The sequence below is a fragment of the Tachysurus vachellii genome, chromosome 4, assembly GCF_030014155.1.
Source record: "Tachysurus vachellii isolate PV-2020 chromosome 4, HZAU_Pvac_v1, whole genome shotgun sequence".
Taxonomy (NCBI): Eukaryota; Metazoa; Chordata; class Actinopteri; order Siluriformes; family Bagridae; genus Tachysurus; species Tachysurus vachellii.
Genome location: NC_083463.1, coordinates 19,929,625 through 19,938,296, shown reverse-complemented (window position 1 = coordinate 19,938,296; position 8,672 = coordinate 19,929,625). Strand labels below are relative to the sequence as shown.

At 36.9% G+C, this 8,672-nt stretch overlaps 1 non-coding gene across 1 annotated transcript; it reads left to right on the top strand.

Moving 5' to 3' along the window:
* Positions 1-6,839: 6,839 nt before the first annotated feature.
* Positions 6,840-6,911, top strand: trnad-guc (transfer RNA aspartic acid (anticodon GUC)). The gene has a single exon. It is a non-coding gene; the product is annotated as a tRNA-Asp (tRNA).
* Positions 6,912-8,672: the final 1,761 nt, after the last annotated feature.

Here is an 8,672-nt window from a genome sequence, read left to right as displayed (position 1 = left end):
TGGATGGCTTCCATTGTAGACCATTTGCAAATCGAAGCTCGATAGTCACATTGCTGTATGAAAGCCAGCATTACAACATCTGTCTGCTTGTGGTGCCATCTCCTGTGCCAAGGTTGTATTGATATGGTGAGGAGGTCAGTGCGCTTGAACATTTGGACACAACAGGTTGCTACATTCATGTGATCCTTTATGCAGACTCTCAGATCATGACTACATATGTTAGTAATTTCTGCACACCTACTATACATCAACTACAGTAATTAAAAAAAGAAAAAAAAATCGATCAGTTTGTCACTACTGGCATGTTACTGGTACCTTTGACCAGTAATTTTAGACTTTTTATTGCACTGTAATTTGCAACATGAATTTATCTCTCAGCCAGGTAGGAGAGATAATGTGTGAGTGCATGTGTCTTCTTGTGTGTATATGCTTGTTTGTGTGTGTTAGAGGTCCTGGTTCTGTGAGTACATGAGGAATATATGGAGTTTTTCTGGCTAAGGACCAAAAGTCAGGTTCAAAGGGACATTATGGCTTATGAGCTCTGAACTGTTACACTACCACAGTGAATAATCACATAGCATAAACATGCACTTTATGACTTCTGACAAACATATAAACTCCACAACCTCCCCCCTCTAATCTCTATTAAATATTCCCATCCTTTTCTTATTTTTGATTAAGAGCTTTATTTGTGTTTAAACAAAAGGTTTCATGTATGTAGTATTCATCCACCTTTTTCTCCATTTATTACTTTTCTATTGATGGTTACTTGGATTTAGTGCTCTGTCCACAGTAAACATATCCTCCTTTCATGACAAGCTAGCAAACCAAGTCAAACAGAATGCACCGAGATGTATGAATCTAAAATCTTATTGGTTCTGTAAAGTGGGTGTTTTATTGAGCCTAAAAAAATGCATTAATATAAGCTATTCAGAATGATATAAAATTAAACTTCAGATACATTTAAATAAATATTATTATTATTATTATTATTATTATTATTATTATTATTATTATTATTGCTGTTTTCAATTAATTAATTAATATGAGGGAAAAATCAGGGAGGGGATGGATTTAAGTTTAAAACTTTATTTAAACTTTATTTAGATCCTAATGAACTATCAAATTAAAGACCTATTTCGCACATTTTGTTTATGTCTAAAATACTTGTGTCTGTTCAACTGTGCTCCATTTTACAGGAGAACAGTATCTTCAAAGAGTTTCAGTCAGGTTTCAGGCCCCATCATAGCACAGAAACTGCACATATTAATTAGCTTGGGACCAAGACTGCATGTCACTATTAGTTCTACTTGACCTTAGTGTTGCATTGAACACTATAGATCACAACATTCTCCTAGATTGCTTACAAAATTATACAGGTATTCAGGGACAGGCTTTAAGTTGGTTTAGATCCTACCTGTCTGATTGATACCATTTTGTAGAATTAAATGGTGAATCTTCCAGTTTATTGCCAGTTAATTATGGGTTCCCTCAAGGATCAGTTCTAGGACCTTTGCTTTTCCTGATATACATGCTTCCCTTAGGGAACATCATTAGAAGGCATGGAATTAGTTTCCATTGTTATGCTGACGATACTCAGTTATATATCTCATCAAAACCAGATGAAACAGCTAAAGTCTCCAAATTAACTGAGTGTGTTAAAGAGATAAAAGATTGGATGACCTGTAATTTTCTGTTGTTAAACCCTGATAAGAAAGAAATACAATTTATCGGTCCAAAAACCAGTACACAGAAACTCTCACAATTCAACTTCCATTTAGAGGGATGTACTATAACTAGCTCGACTGTCGAGCTATAAGTAGCTCGACAGTTAAAGACCTGGGTGTTATACTAGACAGCAACTTGTCTTTTGAAATTCATATCACCCATACTACAAATACAGCCTTCTTCCACCTTAGAAATATTGCCAAGCTAAGAAATATCCTATCCTTATCTGATGCTGAGAAGACAGTTCATGCATTCATAACTTCTAGACTCGACTATTGTAATGCATTACTAGATGATTGTCTTGCATCTTTAATAAATAGGCTACAGTTACCCGAAAATGCTGCTGTCATAGTTCTTAACAGGACATGAAATTATGATCATATAACCCCAAATATTTCACTTCTTTACACTGGCTACCTGTTGAGTTTACAATACAACATTTTTTGGACTGTATACTTATAATCACACCCTCCAGTATCACCCAAATGAGGATGGGTTCCCCTTGAGTCTGGTTCTTCTAAAGGTTTCTTCCTTTACCATTCAAAGGAGTTTTTCCTTGGCACTGCTGCCTGAGTCACCTCAGACTTTGGGGATAAATACAAACACATTTAAATATATCTAATATTAATCTTGAATTTTTGTATTATATTAATCTTTATATTATTCTTTATATTAACCTTTTGTTTTATATTTATGTTCTGTAAAGCTGCTTTGAGACAATGTCAACTGTAAAAGCGCTATACAAATAAACTTGAATTGAATTGATTTAGAAGGGGGTGAGGTGATGTGATAACTTTATATGGCAGACTGGTATAAGAAACTATGTAAACAATAGTGCCAAGGACTACAAAAGGTAGAAGAATTACATCCAACTTGATATCTTTCAAGAATGTTTTTCACTTCCGCCATGGCATACTATCAGCAAATATCAGCAAATATCACACCCATGTGTGATATTTGACATTCCCTTCCAAGATCATGGGCAATAATATCGAGTTGGTCTTTCACTGTTATAATAACCTCCACTCTTCTTGGAAGACTTTCCAACAAGTATTGGAATAGGGCTGTGGTGATTTGTGCCCATTCCGTCTCAGGATCGTTAGTAAGGTTGAGGATTGTTGTTAGACATGAAGACCTGGTTTAGAATCCAATTTTTTTTTTTATGGACCATGCTTTAAGCTTTGAAATTCCAATGAAGGGAAATCTTAATGTTACTACATACAGAAGAATTCTGAAGACTCACGTATGTATGTGATAAACACTTAAAGTTTAGTTTACATCTTAATGACTTTGCAGAAGCTGACAGGTTTTGGGCTGAAATATTTTGGTATTTATCGTAATTCATGGTGCCATCAATCTTTATAAGATGGATAGATAGGAGCCTTTATTTTGTTACATATACAGTACAGTGAAATTATTTCTTCACATATGCTACCTTTTGGAGGTCAGAGCACAGGATCAGCCATAATAAAGCTCCCCTGGATCAGTGAGGGTTAAGGGCCATGCTTAAGGGCCCAACAGTATCATCTAGGCAGTGCTGGGGTTTGAACCCCCGAGCTTCCAATAAACAACCCAGAGCCTTAAACTTAAAAAATAAATAAATAAAAAATAAATAAATAAAAATAACCTTTTAAACTGTAAGCTTGAAGTTTTCATAGCATCATCCTCACTGTGCATGTGGAAAAGGTGTGATCTCTTCCACTCCAAACTATAAATCAAACTAATGGTATTTTTAAATCCTACATATATATTTGTTTTCATATCCACTCATGTTAGGTTCAGGTTCAGAAACAACTATTACTCTGGTTTACTGCTTGTCTGTATGGTGATGGAGACAATGGATTTTGATTTTACATGTGTGCACTTTTATAAAGTATTTATATTCCAAGAAAACAGGACATGAAGTCGAACAGAGAATTTCTGGAGGCTGAGAAATATTTGAAAAGAAAAATCATACCTTTTTCCAAGGATGCATGTGTGTCAATGTGTGTCAAACAGAGCCTTATGAAACATTCCATCTGCATGTTTCAGGTTCATGGAGTGCAACCAGGGCACTGAAGTGAGTGAACTCCTCAATATTACATGTTGATCGTGTGTTCATGGCTGATGTGCAGCGTCAGTGCTGGGTGCCCAAGGCCATGCTCTTTTTCACTTCTCTTGTGGGCTGTGTCTGTGTTCCCCATGTTTCAAGTGACGTCTCAAGGCCTTGACCCGGCTAAAGTCTAGAACTTACTGGAGTTTGTAGCCATAAACTTGTTATGCTGAAAACTGGATAGCAAAGAGCTGTCCAGTCTGCAATGATACAGTGTCTGGTTATGTTCCTCATAATTTATTTATTATTTCCAAAACAAAACATAGGCATTGACATAACAGTCCAATTAGCATGGCAATTGCACAGCACATGCAAATGAATGAAGTATATGTTAATAAAAAGTTATGCTGCAAATTATAATGGGGGAGTTGTTGTTTGGTAAGGACCACTGACCGGGATTTAACCAGATACAAAGTATTTGTTTAATTTCCACTTATTAATTTGTGTGTGTGTATGTGTGTGTGTGTGTGTGTGTGTGTGTGTGTGAGAGTGTGTGTGAGAGAGAGAGAGAGAGAGAGAGAGAGAGAGAGAGAGAGAGAGAGAGAGAGATTATGACTGGTGTTGCTTATTGTAGTGTTTGTTGCCTTTTTGGACTCCTTTATCATTTGTAATGTTGCTCCCATTTAAAACAGTTCGGCTCAAGCCCGTGTTGAGGTTTTGTTCAAACTGACCGAAAATACCCTCACTAATGGATGTTTTTTTTCATTGCTTGTTGCGTTAAATCTTACCCAGATAGTGCTAAAAGAGGGAGAGTGTGACAAAAGACCAAAATGCGTGACTGTTACTCTCAATGCTTGACACTTTGACAGCCCTGACTGTTATGACACATATTTTGAGCAACAAAAAAATTAAACACGGTTTACTAACTAACTAAAATAAAATACATTTAAATTAAATATTTATTTTCCAAATCTACAGGGAGCCGCAGCAGAGGGATAAAAGAGCCACGGGTTGCCGACCCCTGGTTTAGGGCATCATGGAGAGGCAACAACAGCAGCAGCAGCAGCAGAAGCAATAGCCAGAGCAGAGAAAGCAGAGAAAGACGTGTCTCGCTATGAGAATGATGGCTCCTCTGTCCACTTTTTTTAACAGCAAGGCCCTGTCTGATATTTCTACTGCTCTACAAAGGTCTTTAAAGCTTACAGTGGTGAAGGACTAACAAACCTTAGAATGGCATTACAAGACTTTACTTAAACCGAGTTCTTTCAGAGAGAACTTGCATCCACAAAGAAATGGGTGGAGGAAAAACGATAGCAAAAGCGGAAGAGGCCTGAAGCTCACCATGTTGGATGCCTGTGTAGGTTTTGTAAGATGGAACTAAAGCATGGCCCAAACAGTCCACACTTACATACAGACTTCCCTGGAATTGCTGCGAAATATATTTACTGTCCTTTAAAAGTCTTTTCCATTTATCAGAATCAGGGGATGGAAAAAGAAATGATCTGGAAGGAGTTTCAGAAGTCTGCATTTTATGAGATGAAAAGACAGAGATGGGTGGCAGAAAGAAGAAAAAAAAATGTTGTAAATGTCCTTTCACATGCAGTAAACATTATGTAAACATTTACATATATACAAATATATATATATACATATATATTTACAAATATGTATATATATATATATATATATATATATATATATATATATATATATATATATATATATATATATATAAATGTGTATAAATTTAATTAGTCTTTAATGTTGCATTAACATGTATATTTGTGCCAGGGCCGTGCACAGACATTTTGAGGGGCAGTGGCCTAAACCAAAAAAAGGGGCACTAAGGGGGTGGTTGAAGAGAAGATAGTAAAAGAGAAGATAGCACACGCTCAAACACATTTTAGACTTTATTGTAGATGTTTTGATAGAACATAACAACAATTACACATTGCTGACAATGCTTTTAATCCATGTTTGCAGTGTTGAACTGCCTTTAGCAGCCTCCCTTCGCTCTTTCTCTCTCTGTCTTCTTTTTTGTGAAGGCATTGTTTTTTTTAGTCTTTTTTGCGGGCGGGGGGGGGGGGGGGGGTCTAAAAAGTGTGCTAACAGAAAATGTAGTTGTTTGTATTAGATCTGATCGAGAGTACAATGATTTGATTTTTGATTAGACAAACAGCTAATTCTAAGAACGTGAATATGTTGTACAAGTTGTTAGCACTAGTAGAAGACCAAGAGCAAAACATTACCGACATAAATACAAAAAAAATCGCAAATTCAACCACTGTCTTGCATAGCCTACCTGTTAATGCGACAGCTCTCGTGAACTTTCGTGTCGTGTTCAGTCCTAGTTTCAAGAGAGCGCCGCAGACACATACTGTGAGTGATGCTGCGGTTGCGGCGTGCGGAGCGAGCTGGAAAACCTGGAGCGGATTAGCGGAATCAGCGGAATGCTTTGAGCGGAGCGGTGCGGGTGGGGAACAGGGGCACCTCAGTCGATGAGGGCAGAGGGGCAGTGGCTCTGGCCACCCGGCCACCCCCTGTGCATGGCCCTGATATGTGCAGTCTTACGTGTGTGTTTTTTATGTAGTGTTTTACTCCTTTAAAGTGTTTAGAATGCCAAATAAACATAATGATTTTCACTGATTTCTTTGATGTAGTGTGTCTCGCTTTACAGAATTCGTTATATATTATTCAGAAATGTGTTAAATATATGTATTTGTGTTTATAGTTCACAAAGTAGTGTGCAGAATATATTTTTTTAAAGTTGCAGCATTTTTTTCCAATGTTGCACTGAGTGGGATTCGAACCGATGTCTCCGCAAACATTTTAATTGTAGCACCTGGGAGAGTAACAGAAATGCTTAAATTTGATTGGCTGGCACTCTAGAGACTATTTTGCTGACGTTTTGCGTTGGGTGGGGGGCCAATCTCAAGCTGGTCACGTCTAGACCCCGTAGGAGAATTAGGACAACTATTATGATGAATTAGGACAAGAATTAGGGAGAATTAGGACAAGTTGTGATGGAAAAGCATATATACACATACAACAGAGGCATACGGTACGTGTTTAGCGCAACTCCTCGTTAGTATAGTGGACAGTATCTCCGCCTGTCACGCGGAAGACCGGGGTTCGATTCCCCGACGGGGAGACTTTATTTCTTTTCTTCATACTATACTATATATTTGGACTAGATTTAATTAAAATACATTCATTAACCCATAGGCTAATAGTTCAAATATGGCCCGAAGTATGTGGACACCTGATCAGCACACTCATGTAGTTCTCCTGCAAGCTGTTGCCTGTTCCAACAATGCTCTGAACACAGCAGCACACCCAGACCTCCTCACACAACATCAGCACAGTTCCTCTACATTTGATCATCCAATATCACTTTCCCCAACAGTGGTGTACACGACGCTGAGCAGAGTAGATGCACGTGTCAGCTGGTCCTGATAGCATACCCTGGCGCGTGCTCAGACAACAAGCTTTAAAAAGCTGCTTAAGATCACTGTTAGCTATATGTTAAATTGTAGGTGTTTATGATAAAATGTACCAATGATTGTAGTTTCCAGTAATAACGGGGGCATTGAAGTAGTATTTAAATAATAATTCTATTTGTATTGATATTATTATTAGTATTGATATTAATATTAATAGCACAGATTCGTTATATAGTCTGCACATGCGCAATGTTGTGCTGTATCTAGACACTTGCAATATATATTAAAATGTATGTATTGTATACATGACTACTGAACTGTTTAAAAAGTTATACGTTATACAGCATGTTTTCTTTTGTTGTAGCATTACAATTTCCCTTAACTGCAGAGCTCTCAAGTTTTGAAGACAGGCAAGAGTGACATTTAGGCAATTAAAAAAACAGCTTGTTTTTGTCTTAGGGAAGTTATTCATAAAAATGTATATATGAATACCATAGCAACTGCTTGTGTTTAGCAACCAGTGTATTTAGCAAATAACATGCTTTTAGTAGTTCTGAATTTTTCATAGGTTTAGGTTTACTGCTTAACTTTCAGCATATTTGTAAAGCATATATTTATATTTAATGTTGTCTCTCTTATTGATGCCCTGTATATACAGCTGAAGACTGGACAAAGTCCAGATTGTCCTGTTTGGGTAACTCTGCGTCCATGATAGTCTCATATTTTTATTCTTGGCTGACTGGAGTGGAACATGATGTGGTCTTCTGCTTTGTAGCTCATCCACCTTAAGATTTGATGTTTTGTGCATTCTGAGATGCTTATCTGCTCATCGCAGTTGTAAAGAGTGATTATTTGATTTATTAAAGACTTCCTGGCAGCTCAAACCACTCTGGAAATTTCACCCACAGTACTGTCAACTCACCGAAAGTGTTAAACTCTAAGGGAAATGAATAATAAATGTTAAATTTTTCCCTAAAGCCAGGGGTGATGGTGGTAAGGAAAAACTCTGTGGGAAGATCTGAGGAAGAAACTCTGAGAGGAACCAGACTCAAAAGGAAACTTGTCCTATAATCATGCTAGATAGTGTGGTTATAAATCATTTCCTTTAGTTCATTTTGTCATTGGCTGATTTGAGTGGCCACTTTAATTGAATGGGGATTAATCCAAACCTCAACAAGATTATAAACAAAAATGCCTGTGAGTGGAATAAAAAGCATTATGGCACCAATAAATACACAAAATAATGAGTCAATTAAAGTAAAATAAAGCCTGTACTGAGTGGGTCCATTAAATGTATGGTGCTTTATTTATATTTATATTTATTTATTTTTCTTTTCAGTGTAAAGTGGCAGGTTATTTATAGGTATTGGAATATTTGGAGTCTTTAAAAATATGTTTTTGCTTAATTCTTCATTTATGAGCATGTATAAGGTAGAAAATGAAGCCAATCGCTAGAGGGCGCCATTGAT